The sequence below is a fragment of the Bactrocera tryoni genome, chromosome 2, assembly GCF_016617805.1.
Source record: "Bactrocera tryoni isolate S06 chromosome 2, CSIRO_BtryS06_freeze2, whole genome shotgun sequence".
Lineage (NCBI taxonomy): Eukaryota > Metazoa > Arthropoda > Insecta > Diptera > Tephritidae > Bactrocera > Bactrocera tryoni.
This window is the reverse complement of record NC_052500.1, coordinates 57,143,820-57,169,593: the sequence shown is the minus strand read 5'-3', so window position 1 is coordinate 57,169,593 and position 25,774 is coordinate 57,143,820. Positions and strand designations below refer to the sequence as shown.

The following is a 25,774-nucleotide window of genomic DNA, read 5'->3' as shown; positions in this document are numbered from 1 at the left end:
TCACTCTAGCGATTTCAGTCTTCACCATGCTTCTAAAGAAAAGAATGAAAAAAAACTGTTATTAATCCTCAAGGCTTGGTCTACTTCACCAGTTTTACTACCATTGTTGACCAATTAAAAGCTAACCAAATGACAGTTTTTGAAAATATATTCGAAATTTGCTTAAAAATACAGTTGTTGGCCTACCAAAACTTATATATTTTCGAGAAATTCGGAGTTTATTGCATAGAGATCTACATGCAAAACAAGCAGTGTGATCGGAGAATTCTTTGAAGTTATATTTCCAGCTAACTTGTAGCAGAAATTTAATTTTGAGAAAAACGCAATTAATAATAAAATATTGAGCTGATTAAACTATAGAAGACAATAATTCCAAAAAATATTTTAAACATTTTTTTAAAATATGAGTATTGTTATTTTAGTGTAAACTATCAAAATTTGCAACAAATCGTTTTTCTTTTTCAAAATTTAAAACAAATACACCTTTTAGATATTACGAAGTTACTCATGCGCCATGTACACTGAAAAAGTTGCATAAAGAAATAACGGAGGCAATTTAGTTGTTGAAAGGATATTATTTCGAATCCTTAACAATTATAATGAATATTCACATTTTTAAAATTTCAAATAATGTTTTAAACCTTCTGTCCCCACAAAATCTCACTAATTACTTGTCTTTTAAAAATTTACATTTAACATTCCTTTCTTCTGAACTTAAAAATAATTGATATTATGTTTTTAAAGCACCTATTTTCTTCTTTTATCTTTCTAGTCATCGCCTACAATGGTTCATTTTTTGATTTTTTAAGAGCTTGATAACTTTTTTTTTTAAAAAAACGCATAAAATTTGCAAAATCTCATCGGTTCTTTATTTGAAACGTTAGATTGGTTCATGACATTTACTTTTGAAGATAATTTCATTTAAATGTTGACCGCGGCTGCGTCTTAGGTGGTCCATTCGGAAAGTCCAATTTTGGGCAACTTTTTCGAGCATTTCGGCCGGAATAGCCCGAATTTCTTCGGAAATGTTGTCTTCCAAAGCTGGAATAGTTGCTGGCTTATTTCTGTAGACTTTAGACTTGACGTAGCCCCACAAAAAATAGTCTAAAGGCGTTAAATCGCATGATCTTGGTGGCCAACTTACGGGTCCATTTCTTGAGATGAATTGTTCTCCGAAGTTTTCCTCAAAATGGCCATAGAATCGCGAGCTGTGTGGCATGTAGCGCCATCTTGTTGAAACCACATGTCAACCAAGTTCAGTTCTTCCATTTTTGGCAACAAAAAGTTTGTTAGCATCGAACGATAGCGATCGCCATTCACCGTAACGTTGCGTCCAACAGCATCTTTGAAAAAATACGGTCCAATGATTCCACCAGCGTACAAACCACACCAAACAGTGCATTTTTTCGGGATGCATGGGCAGTTCTTGAACGGCTTCTGGTTGCTCTTCACCCCAAATGCGGCAATTTTGCTTATTTACGTAGCCATTCAACCAGAAATGAGCCTCATCGCTGAACAAAATTTGTCGATAAAAAAGCGGATTTTCTGCCAACTTTTCTAGGGCCCATTCACTGAAAATTCGACGTTGTGGCAGATCGTTCGGCTTCAGTTCTTGCACGAGCTGTATTTTATACGGTTTTGCACCAAGATCTTTGCGTAAAATCTTCCATGTGGTCGAATAACACAAACCCAATTGCTGCGAACGGCGACGAATCGACATTTCACGGTCTTCAGCCACACTCTCAGAAACAGACGCAATATTCTCTTCTGTACGCACTGTACGCATTCGTGTGGTTGGTTTAATGTCCAATAAAGTAAACTGAGTGCGAAACTTGGTCACAATCGCATTAATTGTTTGCTCACTTGGTCGATTATGTAGACCATTCTTTTATCTTTCTAGTCATCGCCTACAATGGTTCTTACCTGACGATCACTAAAGTACAACGCTTTGATATGGCTGCGTATTTATGCATCGCCTCGAATGGCATTCCGCCAATGGTCAGCAAGCGCGTAATGCTGATTGTGCACTGTAAGTATGTATATCTACTAAATCTAACAATTAATCATGCCAAAGAAAAGACCAAGAAATGGTTATAATACACATGATATGGTTATCAATTTTCATCTATGTTTATCAATGGTTTTCTCGAAATCAAGTTGTTGTGAGGAATCTTTCGTATCTGCGAGGTGTATTATTGCTGTGGTGAGATAATGATCAAGATGATTAGGCAATTTGAAATTCGGATGATGTCTGTCTAAGGTCTGGCACCCATACCAATGTTGCTTGCTTATCGCCCTGATATTTCGCACACATCTTTTCATCCACACAACATATTTTTCATTAATGGGATCGCCGATATCGGTTCACTATAGCACGCAGCGTCTATATAAGCTGATCGATGAGAATCAAGTTCTTGTAAGGAAAACTTTTTATTTTTTATGTTTTTACTTTCTTACAGTTCCGCCAATTGTTTGGATACAAAATGAGCTAGTCGGTGCTGCCACCGGCCAAAGCATAGCACTTGAGTGTCAGTCAGAGGCGTATCCGAAGTCTATCAATTACTGGACGAAAAATGATACGATCATTGTGCCGGGTAAGTACAATAAAAGGATTTTAAAATTAATTACAAAATAACTGGATTTTAAAATTATTTTTTCTTTTAATTTTTAAACACTTTGCTCTTTGTTGATTTAATTAATTTAATAAATTTTAACTTGAATTAGGTGAACAAAATAGTATTTTTTTAAGCTAAGTGCTCTGTGAAATAACATTTTACCAAATATGTAGTTGTTAACTATAGAAACACAAAGTGCAACGGACGTTTAATTAACTTCTTGTCAGCCATTTTTCAACCGCATTTACACAAATATCCAACAACACTCACATATGTGTATATACATATATTCCAACAGACAATCATTGTTATCAAAGCAAGTAAATGCTTGGACAAACTGTCAGTGAATGTGTGCAAATAAGGGAGAAGAGTCACCAAAAACAACACTACCACATACCATATACTATGGATGAGAAGTGTGTGCTATACGTCTGCTATAAAATAATTGCTAAGAGAGTTAACAACACAGAAGGAGAAAGTGGTATGGACACAGTCCATCAGTGAGCGCTGCGATTGCGATTCGTAAAAGCATCCGCTCTGAACGGCTGCACATTGCATTGCCACCGAGTTGTTTCCGAAAATAAAAGTGATATGTCCGAGAACGTATATACATACGTAGCTACTAATATATATGCAAAAGAGATGACAAATACATCAAATGACAAAACCGCTAGTGAGTGGTTGAATGAAAAGGTATTTTTAGGGTTGAGTTAACCTCTCGCATAACCTAAGTGACAGACAAATGAAATAAAGGACTGAACGAGATAAAATTAAATTCGTAATATTTTAAAGAAAAACAAATATTTTAAAGAACATTCGGCTAATTATTCCACTGAGTTGTAATCGAGGACCACATATTATATATTTCTATCCAGCAACTTTGCAATGAAAAATCATACCTTAGCGATTTTTGGTTTCAACAAGATCGCATCAATCAAAGAATTTACTGAGAGAACACTTTCGTGAACAGATAATTTCACGTTTTGGGCCGGTCGGTTAGCCACCAAGATCGAGTGATAACACACCATTAGACTTTCTCCTGTGGGGATGTGTAAAGTCTATGCGGGCAATACTGCTCCGATTTTGTCATTGAAAATGTTGAGTCCAAATGGATAGACCATCTGAGACGAAGTCACATCAAACATTTGAAAGAGATAATCTTCAAAAAATATATGACAGATAATATTCTTTCGAATGAGAAAATACATTCCCATTAAATTTGAAGTTTTTGTGTTTTTTCTTTTAAAAAGTGGGAACTTTTGAAATGGATCACCTTTTATATATTTTTATGACAATTCAGATATAATGTATATGAACAGATAAAAATATACTGAAGTTCGCTAAAAGTGTGAATTAGTATGTTTTTAAATCTACATACATATAAATGCATACATCATGTTAAGATTCGCACACACTACAGCAAATAAAGCCTGTCAGGCAAATGTTAATTTCCTGATTTCCTTTTTTATTTATATTAGGGAGAGCCAAAAACTAAACCGTCGAACTTTTATAGTAAAATGTAGTTAAATAAAAAGTAAAAATACTATATGCCTACAAAGGAAAAGTTTTTGCTTAATTTTTACACATTTTTGTTGAGTATTCAAAGTTTCTATGTTAATACTTAGTACCAAGTAAAATATGTTCGATATATTAGTTTTCTGGTTCACCCTAATGAATATGCGTGTGAATATTATGTGGTGATTTTGGACTGATATGCAAATAAGGTCGATGAAAATTCAAGAACTTAATGCAATTTTGTGGTTGAGCAACACACATAGACTCAAATAAATTAAAATTTCGAAATGAATTAAGTTTAGTTCATTTCGGGACGGAAGCAATTTTTTTAACATATGTGAACTAAACAGATTTCTTAAACCTCAATATGTGTAAACAATTATTAAATTAAAATATTTTTCAATACTTAATAAAGTGAATTCAACTTGCAAACGCAACGCAATAAATAACACTGTTCAGATATAGTTTTGTTGGAACTTCTATCCAGTCTTTCCGAAGCTAAACGTAAAACCTCATAAATCTTGGCAGTTAACAGAGTTCAGAAGGTTTTGACGTTTAGCAATTGCTCTCTCATGAGTGATGTTTAAGTTGGTCATCTTTTTATATTTGGTATACATTTGTCCACATCTTGTTGTGGATTATGTTGTTAATCATATACAGCCACGTAGATAAAACAGACAGTAACAACATAACTATAAGGAAGATAATGGGTGCCCACACTAACTACATATTTATGTCCGTAATCCTGTTTCCCATTATACTTTCTAAGTAAAGCTAAGCGTACTTCATGGTCATATTTGTGTTTCACTGTACAGAAAGCTCAATATATTTTTTTGACAATTGTTCTACCAGACTTGTAGTCCTTGTCAATTTCAAATTATAACTCATCCAAACTTCAGAAATTACATATCATATATTGTTAGGAAACATGTATTATCGCATCCAGATTTATGAGTTTTCATATGCGTAAGCATAAACGCACAATGTGGCTTACATATACATATGTATATCTTTTTATCACATCATGTTATGATTTTAATTTACAGGGGAGCACTTTGCATCCGAAGCTTTTGAAAGTGGCTACAAAATAACTATGCGGTTAACCATAAAAGATGTTGACATATCAGATTTCGGTTCTTACCGTTGTGTGGCGAAGAATTCTCCTGGTGATACGGATGGCATAATTAAACTCTATCGTAAGTGAACGATGAATATGAAAAACAAGTATTCTTACACAAATACAAATAATATATATAAACATAGCAGAAAATGAGCTTGACACATTGTAGAGAAGAGGCGTGTTATTTTGATATGTGTACTCTCATCAACAATTAGGCCATTGAAAACAGAAAGGCGGTGAAATTTTAACATTTTTACACTTCGAACACCAGATGTTAAATCGAAATTTTGTCACAAATAGTTATTGTGATAAAAAACTATAAAGTATTTACTTAGGTCGTTTTCCTTTTATATTTCGGGATTTAGCATCCCTAGTGTCGCCATAAGGCAACTTACAGTAATTTAAAATATTCATCTGAGTGAAAAAATGGAGGATATAGTGTAACCAGCATATATTCTAGATTTTTTTTTTTCACTTTGGATCCTACACAACCTGTCATTCGCTCAAAAAAGGGTTGTGTCGATTGGTCTACAAAAATGTTTTAAAAATGTAACAGGTGATGAAATGCGAATTTATATGTTATGTGTGCGAAAGTAAACAGCAATCGAGTTTTCCAGTTAAACTGAATCCAACAAGAGTTGTTCGCCCATGAAGCCATTCCAACAAATGGTTGCATGTTTTTATACCCTGAACAGGGTATATTAAGTTTTTCACGAAGTTTGTAACACCCAGAAGGAAGCATCGGAGACCCTTTAAAGTATATATATAAATGATCACTATGCTGAGCTGAGTCGATTTAGCCATGTCCGTCTGTCTGTCTGTCCTACTGTCCGTCCGTCTGTCTGTATATATACGAACTAGTCCCTCAGCTTTTAAGATATCGTTTTGAAATTTTGAAAACGTCATTTTCTCTTCCAGAAACTGCTCATTTGTCGGAACTGACGATATCGGACCACTATAACATATAGCTGCCATACAAACTAAACGATTCAAATCAAGTTCTTGTATGGAAAGTTTCACATGTGACAATGTATCTTCACAAAAGTTGGCAGAGGTTATTTTGTAAAGACAATAATTTAATCTCCGAAGAAGTTGTTCAGATCGGCTTACTCTAGCATATAGCTGCTATACAAACTGAACGATCGGAATCTATTGCTACTATGGAAGACTTTTGCATTTGACGTGGTATCTTCACGAATTTTGACATGAATTACTGCATATAGCTTCCATACAAACTGGACACATAGTTAATAAAAGAAATGCACCTGTGAAGGCGCAGCCGGAGTTAACGTTTTTTCTTGTTTTTTTTTTAACTAGACATGCCGCATAGTAAATTTTGAGTGGTATAAACAACCATTTTTAAGAAATCAGGAGACCGAAGAAGAATCACATCTTTTTATGCCTGTACGAAAAAAAATTAAGAAATTAATGTTTTTTAACACTTGAATAAACAGCTGATGCATTTAGAATGCATGTTTTGAACATACCTCAAACTGTGTTGCAAAAGTAATTCAACGATATATCCATTTGAAAGCGAGCTAAAATGAGAGGGAAAACCATCCCTCCCCAGGGTTGTGCACTGGGTTTCTGCAGTACTAGATTCCTCCATAGGAAAGCCACCAACCAGATCGATCATGTTGTGATAGACGGAAGGCACATCTCCAGTGTTTGACTCGGACCACTATCTTGTTGCAGCGTAGACACCCACCTTCCTCTGTGCAGCAAAAAACTTAAATCAACAATCGCAGGGAAGGTTCGACGGGAAGAAGCTGCAATCACAACAGACAGCCAAATGATTTTTTGACCATAACACATGCGGGATGGGATAGATACCGAGCTTCAGTTTTAGTCAATAGCATATATTTATCAGAATTACAAAACGTCAAATTTACAGGGAATATTTAGCTATTTTACCTACATAGGTGCTTACAAAGTTGTGATTCTTGGTGAATTTCTCGGCTTCTTCATTTCTAAGCATACCTTGACCGTGTCTAATCTGACAACAACCGAAGAGTATTGCATAATTAATAAGGCACTAATTGTAATGGAGTTGAACAAGGGTGTACACATGTATTATACAACCACACTCCAATATAACCATAAGCAAGGAAGCATTTGTGTAGGTGTTTAAGTACTTACTACTTTGAAGATACTCGTATGTTGGCCAGGAGCCTTAGGCACTTAGGTTAATAGTCAAGTTGGTTTGTGGTTGGCCAATTCTGAAGTAGTAGTTAATTATTAAGTTGAGTGTTAGAAATTAAATGAAAAGATTTCGGTTTGCAAATAATTGAACTGATTTATATGCCAGACTAAAACAAAAATATTTACTGATGCATAATGTTTGAAATCATAACTGACGTATATTTAAAAGGACTATTAATTAAAATAATTTTGCATTCAAAATTACATGAGCATTTTTTGATTAATTAGAGAGTTAAATTTTGTTTATATTAATACGTACAGTAGGTATTGGGATTAAATACAGCATATCACTTAGTGCCAGAGGAAAAGGAAAACTTCTAACATTTTGTTTTATATGTATTATAATTTTAGTTAAAAGTTTAGAAGCGTCAACGTGTGATTTTTTAAATTTTATTGTTGGTATAACTTAAAAAAAAGTTAACGCAATGTATACAAAAGAAGTTAATATTTATACTAACGGGTGATCCAAATAGGTAGGTAGAAGTGCAGCTCTATCGGGCTCAATTAGCACTTAATGTGCCATTTTGATACACTATTCGTAGAACCTCCTGTATCTGCTATTACGTTTCACCTTCTCTCTCAAACCATTTTGAGGTCTCGATGAAAGTCTCGTCTTGTCTTTTATTGAGCTTAGTGCTCTCTTGCAGTTGTGAACTGTACTGGAATTTGTCATGGGTGAAGACAATGCCAGGAGGGCCGCCTGGCTGTCCGTAAATATAGTTACTTTATGTATATTCCCGTGGTTTTCTAATAGAACTTCGCAGACTTTTTCTATGCCTAGTACTTCTGCTTAGAAGATGCTAGCGGAGTTCGGTATACGTATAGAGAGAGATATGCCTAGATCAGCGGAGAATACCCCCGTGCCTACTCCCCAGTCCATTTTGGACCCGTCGGTATAGACTGAGGTGGTATCTTCCTCTACTATTGAAACTCTTCTCCATTCACGTTTAGATGGTATCCTCACCTGGAAGTGTCTATTGAAATCCAGCTTTGGGAGAATGTAGTCGATCCAAATAGAGGATGGAGGTTTTTGACAGATAACGCGTGAGTCGTGCCATTTTGTCAAGTTAGTTTTGTTCAGTATTGTTTGGCATTTCATCATTGAACGATTTACGACTGAACAACGCTTACAAAGCGTTCAACTTTATTACGAAAATTCATGTTCTATAAGAAATGTGTTTCGCGCGAGTAACAACTTCTGACGATTTATTCAATAAAACTTAAAACTGATTCAAACATTTCAAAAATGCTGACTTGTGACATTCCCTCACGTTCGGCTTCTAATATATGCCTCTGTGGCATGAGTGTCTTTAAATTACATATATTAGGGTAGTCACACATAACTCGCGCTTCGCTCAACATGAGGGTACTATTCGCAACTCCATCACCCATTTTGAGACGCAGCATTCACTATTGGATAATATTTGAACGAATAGACCACGTCCAGTGAAGAAATTATAGCAGCCATAGCTGAGAGTGGAGAGTCGATTCGACGCCGTTCGCAAATACAGCTTTTGCAAAAACTGAAACCGCTCGACCTTGCCAAGCGACATCGTTTGGCTTTATGACCTCTTGCAAAGTTCCAAGAAGATCCGACATTTTGGAGCCAAATTTTCTTCAGCGTTGAGGTGGATTTCTGGCTCAATGCGTGTGTAAATAAGCAAAATTGGCGCATTCGGTACGACGAGCAACCCGAAGATATTCAGGAGCTGTCATTTCATCCAGAAAATCCAACGGTTTGGTATGTGGGCAGCGAAATCATCGATCCATATTTATTCGAAAATGATGCCGGTAACCGTCAACGGCGACCGTTATCGCGCTATGATAACAGACTATTTGATACGTGAACTTGAAGCTCTTGATCTCTACGATATTTGATTTCAACAAGACGGCGGCACTTCCCACACGTCGCACTAATCAATGGATTTATAGAGAAACCTCTTCAGTGAGCAAATAATTTCACGGTTTGGGCCGGTCGGTCACCAAGATCGTGTAATATCATACCGTTAGACTATTTCCAGTGGGGATATGTAAAATCTTAGGTCTAGGTGAACAATTCCGCTTCGATTCAGGCCTTGGAGCAAAACTTCAAGCATGACATTCGATAGTTACTAGTTGAAATGATAGAGCGAGTCATCAAAAATTGGACTCAGCGAATAGACTATTTGAGACGTAGCCGCGGTCAATATTTGAGAGAGATGATCTTCAATAAATAAATGCCGAAGAATGGTGTTTCGAATCACTTATAATTGAAATTCTCCATTAAATTAGAAGTTTCTGTGTTTTTCTTTAAAAATGTTGGGAACCTCGAAATAGATCACCTTTTATTAATGAATTATTTTCCAAAAAGATTTTCTGTGGTACGTTTATTACTATATTTTCGTTTTATTGAAGTAGAGTAATTATAAATTGCTCTAATTACTGGTTGCATGTATTTCCCAACTGGTTCTATTTTATTGTTGTGAGGAGGAATGCGCAACTTTAACTTTCGTATTATACAAATATCTTCTACGTTGTGTTCTAGTTATTTAACACAAAAATTTTCATATTTCCAATTTTTTATAATTTTACTAAGCACTATTACCAGTTAATTCAATTCAAAATATTTCTTAGAATCTAACATCAAAATATCATAAAAACTTTTTAGACGTATGTAATGTATAATAAATTTTTTCACTTATATAAATACTGTAAAGTGAAATTATGCATTTTCCAATTCAAGTCATATACTATACTACACTCTACTCTTTTTCACTCTTCTTGCCTCTGTTCTATATTTTCTCATTATACTCTCGCAACAATGTTGCTAAGCTTTTGTTCACATAACGGTTGTTTGTAAGTCCTAAAACTAAAAGAGTCAGATATAGGGTTATATATACCAAAGTGATCAGGATGACGAGTAGAGTTGAAATCCGGATGTCTGTCTTTCCGTCCGTCCGTCTGTCCGTCCATCTGTCCGTCCGTCCGTCCGTCCGTGCAAGCTTTAACTTGAGTAAAAATTGAGATATAATGATGAAACTTGGTACACGTATTTCTTGGCTCCATAAGAAGGTTAAGTTCGAAGATGGGCAAAATCGGCCCACTGCCACGCCCACAAAATGGCGGAAACCGAAAACCTATAAAGTGTCATAACTAAGCCATAAGTAAAGATATTAAAGTGAAATTTGGCACAAGGGATCGCATTAGGGAGGGGCATATTTGGACGTAATTCTTTTGTAAAAGTGGGCGTGGCCCCGCCCCCTACTAAGTTTTTTGTACATATCTCGGAAACAACTATAGGTATGTCAACCAAACTCTACAGAGTCGTTTTCTTCAGGCATTTCCATATACAGTTCAAAAATGGAAGAAATCGAATAATAACCACGCCCACCTCCCATACAAAGGTTATGTTGAAAATCACTAAAAGTGCGTTAACCGACTAACAAAACACGTCAGAAACACTAAATTTTACGAAAATAATGGCAGAAGGAAGCTGCACCCAGGCTTTTTTAAAAATTGAAAATGGGCGTGGCGCGCCCACTTATGGACCAAGAACCATATCTCAGGAGCTACTAGACCGATTTCAATGAAATTCGGTATATAATATTTTCTTAACACCCTGATGACATGTACGAAATATGGGTAAAATCGGTTCGCAACCACGCCTTCTTCCAATATAAAGCTATTTTGAATTCCATCTGATGCCTTCTCTGTATAATACGAGTATAAACATTAGGAACCAATGATGATAGCGGAATAAAACTTTACAAAAATACGGTATTTGAAAAATATGTAAATGACGTATAATGAAATCTCGATTATCACTTTATCATGCGAGAGTATAAAATGTTCGGTGACACCCGAACTTAGCCCTTCCTTACTTGTTTTTCATTGCAGATATTCCGCAAACAACGACAGTAACCACATTAGCACCCACGGTGGCTCTAAATACCGTGCCAGTAGTGGTTGCGAAATACAACAACAAAGGTGTGTGTAAAAGCAATATATGAAACAAATATAAATTAATTCAAATTGGTACTCAAACATAATTTGTTTCATACATTTAAATTAATTTCTTACCTTGGGGGATTTCCAGCAACTTAACATATCCACTTCTCCCATTTATGTTATTATTCCATAGCAATGCTTCTCGATTTATCGTTTTTCTTGGAGTGTATGTTAGTACAAGTTACATGAGGTTTACGTAGAAGACACTACTTATTATATATGTATATCAATATTCTCAGCCATTTTATTACATACATATGTCTATTTTATTTCTTTTAAAATGACAACAACAACTCAAATGGCATGCGTCGGCAAAATAGGTCAACGTTTCAGTAAAAAAATTCACCGCACAAAAACGAATGTTTCAGATATTTCATCGTCATCATCTTTGAACAATGTTTATATTGGTGCTACATCGAGCTTATGGAATTCACAACATCACGGCACAGGGCTAAAGTATATTCAATGTGAGTACATAAGAGAGAGATGATACTTTATTCGTTATTTTTATTTTCTAGAACATAAACATAATCTTATCTATTCTTATCGAGCTAAGTCAATATGAATATTTCCTGGGAAATGATAAGCAGTACAAAGAAAATATTCTGATATAATTGTATCCCGGTTAACCGGTTTCTTGGAAAATATTCTAAAGATTTTATCGCGCAGTCTTTTGCCTCTGCTGGCGGAGAAACATCTCATTACGTATTACCAGTTTGTCTTCAGAAGGGTTCATGGTACAACAGTCGTTGCGTTTTTACATGAGTACCTGGTGACGATGTCCTCACCCCACGGTGCTCAAAAACACATAGATCAAAACAATGCGTTGATCAGCGCCCCAAATAATATATGGTTTTTGAAAGTATTATTTGGCTTCAATTGGTCAGGTGGAATTGACACCTTTTCCACCGTGTTCGTCTTCGCGCCCAACCTAAAACTTCGGCCTTGCTGTGGGTTCGACATTCGGCCGCAGTGCGATTCCACAGTGAACTGAATTTTCAATTCTGCCTCCCTTTTGGTTTTAACCATAGCCACCTCGAAACTCCCCAAAAGGCTGACACGCTATAAGCAGATTAGAGCGAACTCTAGGGCTAACTGCTCTCCGTAGTACCAGATTTAAGGGATCGTCTCAGTATGATTCTCCGAAAAATCACTAATTTTCGCGATTTTTTTTATAAATAAATACATTTATGACGAATACAAAATTATTTCTGTGTGTATAAATTGTTGTAGTGACACGTAAAAAAAAGGTCCTGTACGTTGTCCACGATTGTGGCCGTAATTTTAGGCTAACACAAAAATTTCATAAAGATTATTAATCTGTAGAATGGCGTTTTTCTCAGAATGGCTTTTTTTAAAACGGTTTCAACTCTCAAAGGAAGAATTTTGAATATATATAATTCCAATTTGAAGAGAAAATTTTTAACGTTATTTGCTGTCGCACTATTGAAGCTTTGTTTGTTGTTTCGAATTCTAGAAAATTTCATACTGAGACGAGCCCTTAAGTCTCCGGTTAGACACGTAGCTTACTCAATGACTGGTGAACTTTAAATATCTTTTGATTGTGCATACTGAGTTTTAGTCACCTTTACGACAGGCATACTTTACTGCGGCCAAATTCTACGCGCTGTCCCCTTCGGCAGGCTTCAATATATAATTGATCAATTCCAAGGAATACAACACTTCAAAACTAATTCCATAGAAATTAAATATACTGTTGCGTAGTTTCGCTTACTGTCCGCCAAGCATTTGACAAAATCTGGCACCTAGGCCTATTATGCAAAATAAACTTCTACAAGTAAAATAAATGCCAGCTCCCGCGGTGCTGAGATGGATCTAAGGCCTGCACGTGTTGGTTTACCCCAAAGTAGTGTACTCGTTCCTGATCAGATCTGACTCCAAAATTAGGGCAATCTACGAAACCGCGCAACAACCCTACATCCTCTTTCAGGACACAGTAGACGAAATTGATACCACTGTAATAGTGGCTCGGCAAATGGAGCATTGACAACAATATTTCTTATTAACAGTAGCTACCAACAAACATAAATTCAGAATGTCTGAGGCTACGATTGGCAGGGCCAATACTTGGACAGGCCACGTGAAAACGAAGAGAGACCAGCAAGGGTTACGGTTTGCGCACCTGCACTGGTTCCTAAAACTAATAATTTAGAGCTTTCAGTAAAGAATTATTCGTGGATCTTCCATATGTTTATGTGAGAAACGAAGTTGTCCATAGAAACCTACCGATGCCCACTGGAATATAACCAAATAAAGAAATAAGCTGTTGATAGCGGTTCCTTTTGGTTGGAAAGATTTGAAAATGTAGTTGCTATTCAATTGCTAAACATTAGTCGGCACCGCAGACTTAAAATATTCTAACCACAAATCACATTCTTTCCGATTCAATTGAGAAATACTCTTTTACATATTTTAAACCATTAAAGTTGGGAATACTGGGTTTATATTTATAAAAGAAGACAATAAACGCTTGTTCCTTTTGATTTCATGTATTCCCCAAACTATTGTAAGAAAATAAACGCACAAGCAACATAAATATATTTTGCATTTATTTCAAACATATTTTCAATCGATATCTTTAGTTTCAATGTTTGTGCACACGATTTGCATTCAACAGCAGCGCCACACTTGCCACTATGGCAATATGACTTACTCTCGGGTGATTGGTGACTGCTATCTTTTTTCATGCCACACTCGACGCTATAAAAACTCCAACAAAAGATGTCAGATACAATTGTGCCTGTCAATATCGCTCACCTCGCAAAGGGGAAGGGAAAATTTCAGGAAATGCGTTTGCATGCGGGCAATTGCAGCTGGCGCTTTGAAAAAAGTGTAAATTATAAATTTCAATTGGATAAAGCAAAACTATACCTATAAGCTGAGAGTTGCAAACTCGCTCCTATTGCGTAAGTGAAAGACATGTACAGAGTTTCCTTTTTACACCCTGAACAGGGTATGTAAAGTATACTACGAAGTTTGTTATAACTAGAAGAAAACTCTGGAGACTCAATAAAATATACAGTAAAGGACACACTTTTCCAAGAATAACAGTCCAATTGAAAAGTCCACGGTGTGACACATAAATGGTGCCACTAAAATTAAATCGATATGATTTTTATCTAGCACTGACTTTCAAAAGGCGCATATATTAATTTGACAACTGTCGGATCTTTAGTTTGTGAATTATACCATTTTGAGTGAAGCAACTTTTGTTGTTGAGAAAAAAAATTGTTAAAAAGGAATTATACGTGTTGATAAACTATTGCTTTTTGATGGAATAAATTTATTGTTAAAGCAAAAGCTTGGCCTGATGACGAGTTTCGGAATACTGTACCAGAAAAATTAACTTTAAAGAATTGTTATTCTAAGTTTAGATGTAGTAAAATGAGCGTCGAATACGGTGAACATTGTGGGTGCCCCAAAAACAGGTTGTTACCAACGAAACCATCCGAAAAGTGCACAAAATAATTTTGTATAATCGTAAACTGAAGTTTTTCGATACAGCAGGTACTCTAAAGATATCTCGAGCTCACTTTTGACCAAAAACAAGAACGAGTTGATGGATGAAATTGGCTCCATCATTTCACTCCAAAGTCCAATCGGCAGTCATGCAAGTGAACTGATGTAGCCCCATCTTCACTAAATTTGGCGCTGATTTTTTTCTAAGGCAACGCTATAATCTGCAACGACATTGTTTAGGTTAGACTGCTACTCGTATAACATAAAGCTGTCACACCATCTGGCCGATCAAAACCAACATAAAATTTTTTTCCTACTCTATTATATTATGACAAAAGTATCTGTGAAAGATAATATAGCTTCGGTAGCAGCCGAAATTTACTTTTTCTCTTGTTAGAACTGTCTACAGATGTATTTGCCTGCTTACATGATGAAAAAGGCATTCAACTGCCAATGTAGACTGGGATACGTATGCAAGATTTGCCAATATTGTAATGTTAAAGGATTTTGAGGTAGACACATGCATTTTCCACTATTTATTTTCAATTTATATGATTGCTTCTTTGCACTCTTTTTCGCATCTCTTTTCTTTAAGCTAGCTGGCTTTGTTTGATTTTTACATTTTACTAAGTTTTCATCGAACATTGACTTATATATATATAATGGGTGATCCAAGTAGATGTACTTCTTTCAATAGCCTTTTTTTGACAGAATCATCGGTCCACATTTCTTCAGAAATGATGCCGGTGAGAACGTAACCGTAAATGCCTACCCATATCGTGCCACGATAACCAACCAATTAAAAAAATAACCAATTTGATTCTTGAAATTGAAGCTCGCAATATCGCGATATTTGGTTTCAACAAGACGGCTTCTCTTTCCACACATTGTATCAATCAATTGATTTATTGGGAGAACACTTTGGTGAGCAGATAATTTCACGTTTTGAGCCGGTCGATTGACCAGTAAGAACATGTGATGTCACATCGTAATACATTTTCTTGTGGGGGGTTATATAAAGTCTAAACTATGCGGACAATCCCGTTTCGATTCAAGCTTTGGAGCAAAACATTACGCGTCTCATTTTCCAGTTACCAGTCGACATCCTCAAATGATATTTTGAAAATTGGACTCAACGGATGGACCATTGAAGGAGATAATTTTTAAGAAATTAATGCCAAAAAATGTTCTTTCGGGTAATAATAAACATTCCCAGTTAAATTTGAATTTCCTATGATTTTCTTTAAAAAAGGAGGGAACCTCGAAATGGATCACCCATTATTATATATGAGTACATTCAGAGCTACATTTTGACCTGTTTGTTGCGAGCTCTTGTGATATTTTCTCAGAGTTCGTACTTTGTTGGTCTCAAATTTCTCCGTATTTTCCGAATACTGTCATCAATTGATTTGCTCTAACAAAGAAGTAGTATGTAGAACTTCGAATTAATTAAATGACATCTTGCAAAATGCGTTTACTAAAATGAATTTAGCTTTTGTGGAAATGCCTGCGCTGCTGAGAAATAACACTGACATAAAAGATATCAAATTATTATAAGTTCTTGATGAAGACTTTATAAAAAAGTATAAATCAAAGTTTTCATATTTTTAAAAAAATATCTAAGTTTATATATGTAAAAACGATGTCTTTTGCCAACTCCAGTTCTTTGATTTCCTTGTCCAAATAGAAAGATATATTGTTTCTTCGAAATTTATTTCATATGTGTGCGTTGGTTTTAACATGGATTCAGGAGCCTTTATCCTGCACCTTCAGACTTCTATGAAGTCAATTAACAATTGTTCTGGGGCCTCAAGCTCCATTTTACAATTTGAGCAAGAAGCTAGGCTCATGTCATATAAGTGCTTTTTGATCTTGCAGTAGTCCGGGTAGTATGCGACAAGTAGCTTGAGTTTATCCATGCGTTAGGAAAATTTTTAACCAAAAGACAGTACGTCCTGTATGCTTTTAGAGGCATCTTTTAATATTTTCTAAATTGTTGATCGCTTTGACACAGTGACAATCAAATATATACTATTGGATTTAAGTGCCGAAATAAAGACACATCACATAGTAACACGAATACATTTGAAACTAATAAAAGTCTTGTATCGTTATTTTATTCGGTATAAATGCTACATTGAGCCGTTTTGAACAATATGTCCGGGAATTATAGCGTTGCTCAATAATGTACTATAATATTAGCAGAAATTCTTTGATATAACTTTTCACACCAGTCAGTTTGTATGGTCCGGTATTGACAGTTCCAACAAATATGCAGTTTCTAGCGGAGAAAGGACGTGTGCAAATCTGAAGGTCTAAACGACAATATACTGTCAGATAAACAGACGGCATAGCATATAGGATCTATTATATTATCTTATTCATGTTTACTTCCGGCGAAATTTACCTCAAGGTATAGTAAGATTAATGATTTGAAACGAACCTTTATTATTTTAAACTTCGTCAGGATCAGAAAGTACCTCTCCGAGCCGTCCCATACGTAAACGGGTTTAGATAGAGAAGATACATTCTTCTATAAGGGTGTACAGCTGCTAATGTGCGCCGATAATATAGATATTATTCTCCAGAATTATAAACGAGGTCAAGACAAAATATCTCTTTAACAGATTGGCTCGCACGTTATCTTGCCAACAGCTGCTGCTTTGAACTGATTAGGTAATTGAAAAGTAAAGCCCTCTTTCGACGAATCAAACTCTCAAAGTCCCTCATCATTCCCGTCCTGTTATATGGTTCAGAGCTATGGAGGATGACAACATCTGATAAGTTGGTCATAGCAGTGTTCGAGAAAAAGGTTTTGTTGAAGGCTTATGGACCTTTACGCATTGACAACGGCGAGTACCGCGGTCGATGGAACGATCAGCTGTACGAGATATGCGACATTCCGCGAATTAAGATACAGCGGCTACGCTAGCTGGGTCTTGTCGTCCAGATTGAGAAGAAAAGATCACTTTTCAAGGTTTTCGGTTCGGTACCCGTCGGTAGAAACAGAGGAAGAGGAATCCCTCTATTTCGATGGAGAGATCAGATGGAGAACGACTACCTATATTTATATCCATACTGCCTTTTCAATCCCAGCATGAAATTTTCTTGGGAATACCCTAAAAAAATTCCCTGAAAATTTGAGACCTTTATATTCACATTAAGGACTGGATCAAGGCATGTAAAAATTTTCCATAGAAAATACACGACAATCGTGATTTTTTACTTTTAAATTTCCATAGCTCAGAAGCATTTTATGGCATCGCTTTAACTTTAGACAAATATTTCTCAGGATTGAACACTCTACAAAAGTGTCCATTAAGACAAAGTCGAAACTCACATCGGCGAGGTAGTAAATATATTGCCCACACAAGATTTCTAAAAATTGAATTTTTTGAAGTGCTAAAACTTTGGCTCCATTTATTTCTATTTTTCCCAGGACATTTGCCTAGCACATATATGTACATATATTTCTTTTTTCCCAAAAAAGTTGTATCTAGTACATATTGACATTGGGAAGCTATTTTCATATCAGGTGATTAAATTTCTAGCTGCTGGCTGAAATGTCGTCGTATAGACGCATTCACGCACTACACTCCGAGCAAAAGAAAACCAATAGCAACATGCTGCCATAAATCTACATATGTATATATTCGTTTGCATTCCAATTTGCACATTTGTTCATAGTTGAATATTCTGCGTATAGTTCTTTTGCGTTCATTTTCTACACTTTTTTGTTACTCTGCTTGCTGGATTAGATGGCAATTCGCTGGCAATCCTTCGTCGCTTAGTGATGAAAGCTTTAACAATTGCAGCGTCGCCGCACTTCCTGTTCATTGCGGCAACCAATGAACCATTGTGGCGCTTAGTTGCGCTTGAACACCGACCGCCAACCGTTAGCAATCAGCCACTTTCGTTCTCTTTTGGAATTTGGCATTTATTTTAGTTTTTTCACTATATTGGCAACAAATTTTTATACCATATGTAATGTTTTGAAAACTGAGAAATTTGTTGACAGATTCATTCTTAAGAACAGCCTATTTGACTTTTATACATATGTATATACATATATGTATGTATGTATATATTTTTGTGGCTATTGATATAAAATTACTAGTTCAAAATCTTGATTCTTATATTTAAGAGTACTTACATTGTATATATTAGGAAAAAGTAGAAAGACTTTGTTCATAATGTTAAAATTCTTAATTTATTCTTCAAAATATATGTCGTCCCTCTTAAAGTAATCCCCCTTGGCCCCAATACACTTGTGATAACGTAAGTCAATTTCATGAATAACCTTCAATGCGTGTAGCGATTCATGTTTAATGTCTTCAGTTGACTCAAAACAGTTTCCCCGGAGCTGTCGTTTAGTTTTGCTCAATATCCGGAAGTCACACGGATCTAAATCAGGAGAATACAGTGGACACGGCAAGAAATTGGTTGAAAGTTTGGCGAAAAACTCATGAAGAATCAATGAAAAATGTGGCGGTTCATGATCGCGGTACAAAAAACAAGAGTTGTCGGCTCATAATTCCAGCTTCCTTTTACGAATAACCTCAACCTTCCTTGTTGATAGTTTGGCCAGTCGGAAGGAATTCGGAGTGTAGTACACTTTGAAAATAGAAGAAAGCTCTCAACATAACCTTGATCTGTTTTGAAATGGTTTTTTCGACTTCGGTTCGCCAAATGATCTTTCAAAATGTTTTCACTTATCCTCCCGATATTCCAATGATGCCAGTAAAATCTCTGACTATTAATCGTTGATTCTCAAGCACCTATTTTTTATTTTATTAACGTGTTGATCATCAGTTGATGTTGATGGCCGTCCCGCAGTCAACCTGGGTCTTGGATCTTTGAAAAATGTATATCAATTAAAACTCTTGCTCGCCAAAATTAATTATTTCTGAAGCCTTTTCCAACATACTGAACATTTCGACACCAGAAATTTTATTCCGCTCACAAAATTGAATGGAACTTACCGTAAAAATCACAGTGTGCACTTCAGAAAAACAAGCGGATACCAGACGCTAATAATTATTTTGTTGCGACTTTTGGAACAGATGTCTAGCAACCTAGAAAAAACATATTGCGAGGAATAGGTTTTCGCGAAAAATTTTAATTATTTTTGTCCACATGAATATATGTATAGCATAATGAACTCATTTTTGCTTAGCTCTTCTTTGAAAAACAAACTTTGTATTTCTTTCTTTTTAGCCTTACCTTGTAAACCCGAAATGACGTATAATGTACTCTGCGGCACAAAACCAGCTGACCAACTGGTTTCACCTTCAGTTTCACCTTCAGTAGATTCTTCAAGCGCCTTCTCTTCCAATCATAATTCACATCTTAATGCAGTTTGCTGGGCGTTTCTCCTTCACCAATTATACAAGTAGTTTATATGGCCCGAACGTCTGCGAAAATCGACTTATTACTTGATATAAAATAGAAACGAGAGTATTCAGCATTACAGTAGCAGGATATCAAAATGCGACAACTTCAGCTATTGTATCTCTGGAAGTATACATATGAGAAGTTAAACCAAAGATGCCTTGGAAGATATGAAGTATAAATACAAGTAGTAAGAAAATAAGAGGAAAACTATGGTGCATTTATAATAATACGTGGAGAAATATTTTATTCCCATTCTGTGGCCAATATACGATTTGGAGATACAACTGTCATATTTGTATCGTGGTGAATTCTCCCAAATGGCATCACATACATAGATATAACATAAACACAAAGGAGTTGAAAACCAGTACCACCGTTTGAAATGGTAAATTTTAAAAGGAGCTTAAATACTAGTATATACCAGTGAGATATTATTGGAAAATGTTTAGAATGGATTTGAAAATTAAATATTCTGAATGCTTAAATTTTTTCCACAGAATAACATAAAAGGTTTTTTGAAATAATATTGCAAGGAAGAAGATTAACATAAAAAGAGTTGTAAAGAGAATGCTTTCAATATTGGCTGGAACAAGAGGAATATGCCGAGATTAATACTGAAACCAGCCAATTTATTTTAACTCGAAATATATGCAAGACTGTATGAAATCTACTGTTTGAACTGTTTATTAATAAATGATGTATTTATTTTTGTACTGAATCGTTACTAGAAAAAGAGTTGTATAATAATATTTTTGAAAATAATAATGAGTTTCTATTAAAGGTAATAACTGGTAAGTAAACTTTTAATTGCTGAAAAATTTAGGTTTGACAAACAAAAATAATAACACGTTATTAAAATCTAAAACGCAGAGACTAGTAGATTACTTCTTCTCTTTTCCAGAATTGACATGCAACGTTCAGTATCAAGCAAGCCTACATACATACATATATTGAGTAGTTCACTAAGTAATTTTGTTTGATGACAAAAGCCGATCTTCTTGAATTTTTTCGCAGCCAACTTCACACTTACCTGTTTTACCGTTATATATTTGAACAACTTGTTTGTAAAAGATGAAAAAATTTTTTGAGTTTTCTATAATAGTTATTTTTTGGTGCCCTTTTTAAATGAAATATCGAAAACAGAATTTTCGACATACTTTACTATTTTACTATCAAAAGTGTAAAAATATATTTCAAGCAGGACCAAAATTGCATGATATGTACGGAAAATTGGTTTGCAATATTTAGTTTCGGCAATTTTGATCTTGAGAATGCCACATGTCCTGAAAGAACTCTTGAAGTCGTTGTAAATAAAACATGCAAATCGTCGAATATCAACTCTAGGTATTGCTGCAAAATTAAATTTGTGGGTTTCTCATCTTTTTACAGAACGAAATTCGCTTCGTCGCATTAACTACTGTGATTGGCTTATCAAATGTCGAAGACGTGATCCATTTTTTAATCGAACTGTTAGTGAAGACTAAAAGTAGGTTTTTTACAAGAAAGTAAAGTACAAGAGGTCATGGTTTAAAAAAGAATGAACCATCTCAAATCATTTCGAAGGGCCACAGTCACCAAACAAGGGTCACATTGTTTGTTTGGTGGAATTTCATATATAAAGAATCATATACATAAATATACAATATAATATGCGACAATATAGCGACTAATTCTGCAATATATTGGGATCAGCTGGACAATTTTGGGTGATGCACGCCAACAGAAGGTTTTTGAATCGGTCAATATAAAAGGTGTAGTGTTCCATCGGAATAATGCGAAACTACTTACAAGTGTGATGATTCGTCAAAAGGTTTTTCAGCTTATATTGGATGTGATATCACACCCACCATATTTTGCAAACTTGGCATCTTCGAACTATTGCTTATTCCGGTCTCTGCAAATGTTTTTAGATGGGTGAATCTTCACCTCAAATCAGAATGTCAAATACCGCTTGGACTAGTTTTTCTTGTCTTAAAGATGGCAAAAGTTATTGGATCAAAATAGAGAATATATAAGTTCTTAAAATGATTTCCATAATAAAAAAAACATGTCATGTTTTTGGGTCGCATATGAATATAATTTGTTATGAATTACAGTTTAAATTAATAATTTATATAAAAGTCCTTAATGTCTTTTCTGCTTCACTCAGACTGCATATCGAGCACACTTACATCTTTACTATAGAGATGTAAAAGCTCGAAAGTTGAAAAGTTTATGCTCTAGCTAAAATAAGAGGTAAGTTTAGAAAAGCTCAAGTAGCTTTCCAAATGCTCTTAGTAAGTTATGCCAACAGTACTTTTCAAACAGAGAACGATGGCATTTAAACTGCTTGATTGGCCACGGAATATACAACTTTTTGATTTATAGAGTATGAACTTAATTTAGAGAATGAAAAAGAAGTAGAGTGCATAATACTCACTGAATACTTGCGGACTGCGGAATGGTTTTGTCTATTCAAATTTCCCCTCTACTGAATCTATTATTAAAATGTTGAAATATTTTGTTATTAAGTAACTGATGCTCAATTTTTAATTATTAATCCACACTTATTCAGTAAGTGAAGTCATTTCCATTTGACTACTGCAACTTATATAATACTACTTCACTCACAAATAAATATGTTAATAATAAATTGTCCAATCGCATGCTTAGCAGAACCAGAGCCCTTAAATCGTGTTTAAGTTGGTAATTTTGTTTATTTCACTGAAGTGAAACAGTAATGACTAAGAAGCGGCTCATTGCAATTGACCATTGATGAAAGCTCTTGACTGTTATTCAAAGCGATTTGTGGGTATAAGGATACAAAAGCTTAGGCTCATCTTGTACCGAAAGTCTTTCAAACGTTTGAATTCGTGCAGTGCAAAGGCGCTATATGAATGCGGCCACAGTTCATTGTATTGTATGCTTTCCGGCACCTTTAGTGACCGCTCAAGCAGCAATATAATATAAGCCAATATTGTAGGACTTGGAATAATGTACGAAGAAAGAGAAAAAAAAAGAGTTGCTGTGCAGCGAAAGAATTTTCATGGATGTGAAATTTATTCGACTTTAGTGCCATCTAAAGGTTCATGCTTTTACTCACTACATAATTTGAAATCAAAATTATATACAAACACAAACAGATAATCGTGACTATTTGAGCGCTTTATTCTCGATTTATGATTCGCCTAAGCGTTCAATGCGCCAATTTTAACAAGAAAAGACGGATAAGAGATACAACAGTATTTATTTGTAAGAAAAGTCATTAAGATTCCCTTCGGAAGAAGATGAGGGTCTGGATTTCACCCAGCTACTAGCTTACTCGTAAAATGCACAGATTTATTTACGACTGTAGCAGAACGTTTAAAAAGATAAGATGGATTCCATTCTTACGAAGCTCATATTATATACATATGTATGTATATACTGAGGCTTACTATTTAAAATACTAAATAATTGTTTTTTTTTTGTCATAGTATAATACCTCGTTTAACTCAAAAATGTACCAGCAAACCATATCAGTCAATGCCATCATGCTTTAAGGTGGGTCAAACCATGTCAAGTGTACCCTGAAACCTTTTATGCTATTCCGAAGATATTGGACTTTTCGTCCTCCGTGGCGCTTCCAAAACGCACAATCGAATGACGCCCGATGCGAAAGGACTCACATTTAGGGTACATTTGTCATTCATGCCGTATGAAGATGTAGTACAGCGATGCAAACATTCACCAAAGTATACCGTGAGTGTATTTATATGTCAAATATCATCTTCTTCTTTATTGCGCAGTCATACATCCTTTTCTCTGTTGGTACTGCGTCGAATAATTTCAAAGCTGGAGTGTTTTAGTCCATTCAGACAACATGAACTAGCCAGTGTAGCCGCTGTCTTTTAAATCGCTGAACTATGTCAATGTCGTCGTACAACTCATCGTTCCGTCGAATGCGGTATTCTCCATAACCAATGAGAAAAGGACCATAAATCTTCAGCAGAGCCTTTCTCTCCAACACTCATAAAACCGAGTCATTAGATGATGATATTGTTCATACCTCCTTACCATATAGCAGGACGGGAATGATGAGGGACTTATAAAGGTTTCTGTTCGTCGAGAGAGGACTTTACTTTTCAATTGCCTACTCAGTCCGAAGTAGCACCTGAGTTATTCTGTGTTGGATTTTGAAGCTGGCATTGATGCTGGTGTAAATACTGGTTTCCAGAAAGACGAAATTATCTACGACTTTGAAGTTATGACTGTAGACACTGACGGGGGAGCCTAGTCGCGAGTGCGACGACTGTTTGTTTGATGACAGGAAATATTTTGTTTTATTCTTGTTCACTACCAGACCCATTTGCTTCGCTTTCTTCTTCAGTCGGGAAAAAGGAGAACTAAAGGCGCGGATGTTGAGGCCAATGTTGTCAATAACGTCGACGTATGCACTTTTGTAGAAGATTTTACCTTCTCTATTCAGCTCTGCAGCTCGAATTATTTTCTCCAAGAGTAGATGGAAGAAATCGCACGATAGGAAGTCACCGTGTCTGAAGTCTTATTTGGTATCCAAGAGGTCCTTCCCGATCCTGACGGAGTTTTCAGTATTACTCAACATCAGTTTACAGAGCCGTATTAGTTCTTCGGAGATAACATAGCGGTATAAAAGCAGCTTCTTCTTGTGCTGTCAAAAGCAGCTTTAAAATTGACGAAGAGGTTGTGTGTGTCGATCTTCTTTTTATGGGTCTTTTCCAAGACTTGGCGCATGGTGAACATCTGGTCAGTTGTTGAAATTCTAAGTCGAAAGCCACTATGATAATGATGTTGTATATGATGTTGGGGAGGCTTATCCCACGGTAGTTGGCGCAGATTGGAGAAACTCCATTTTTGTGAACTCGCTCATACCTAATATTTTTCGATCTTTGTGGTGTCTTTATTCCGAAAATATCGGTTAACATGCGAATTATCTCTATTTAAATAAGAGACCGTTTTTTTATGATAACAGTGTATCTTTTACCTAGTCCCCATAAAACAAACATCCATATGATTGGTGATGCAAATTGCAAGCATATAATATATTCCTTTGATCCAGAACTTTATTGATTCGATTTTATTTTAATTCCTATAGTTTCGTGATTAGATATTTTTCACTCAGACATATCATATTTTTTGAATTACACACTGATCTTTCAAAATAAAGTCTTGTATGAAAACATTTTTCATTTGGCGAGTTACGTTTTCGAAATTCGCCGAAACCTATGGTTCAAGGCTATGTTACAATCTACAAAATAATTGGTCAGAGCGGATTACTATAGCATGTAGATGGAATCAAACTGACGTATCTAATTCATGTTTTTGTAGGCAAATTTTCTTAATTAAATTTATTTTAATAACATTCCATTTATGAAATATACGTCTGCTAAAAAATATAACTGCAATATTTATTGTAGGTATTTGGCAATTCTAAAAAATATTTCTACAAAACTAAAAAAGCAGT

General features: G+C 35.4%; 1 pseudogene; it reads left to right on the top strand.

Annotated features, from left to right (window-relative positions):
• LOC120767368 overlaps positions 1 to 21,062 on the top strand; it is a 53,007-nt pseudogene extending 31,945 nt beyond the window's left edge.
• The last annotated feature ends 4,712 nt before the right edge of the window (positions 21,063 to 25,774 follow it).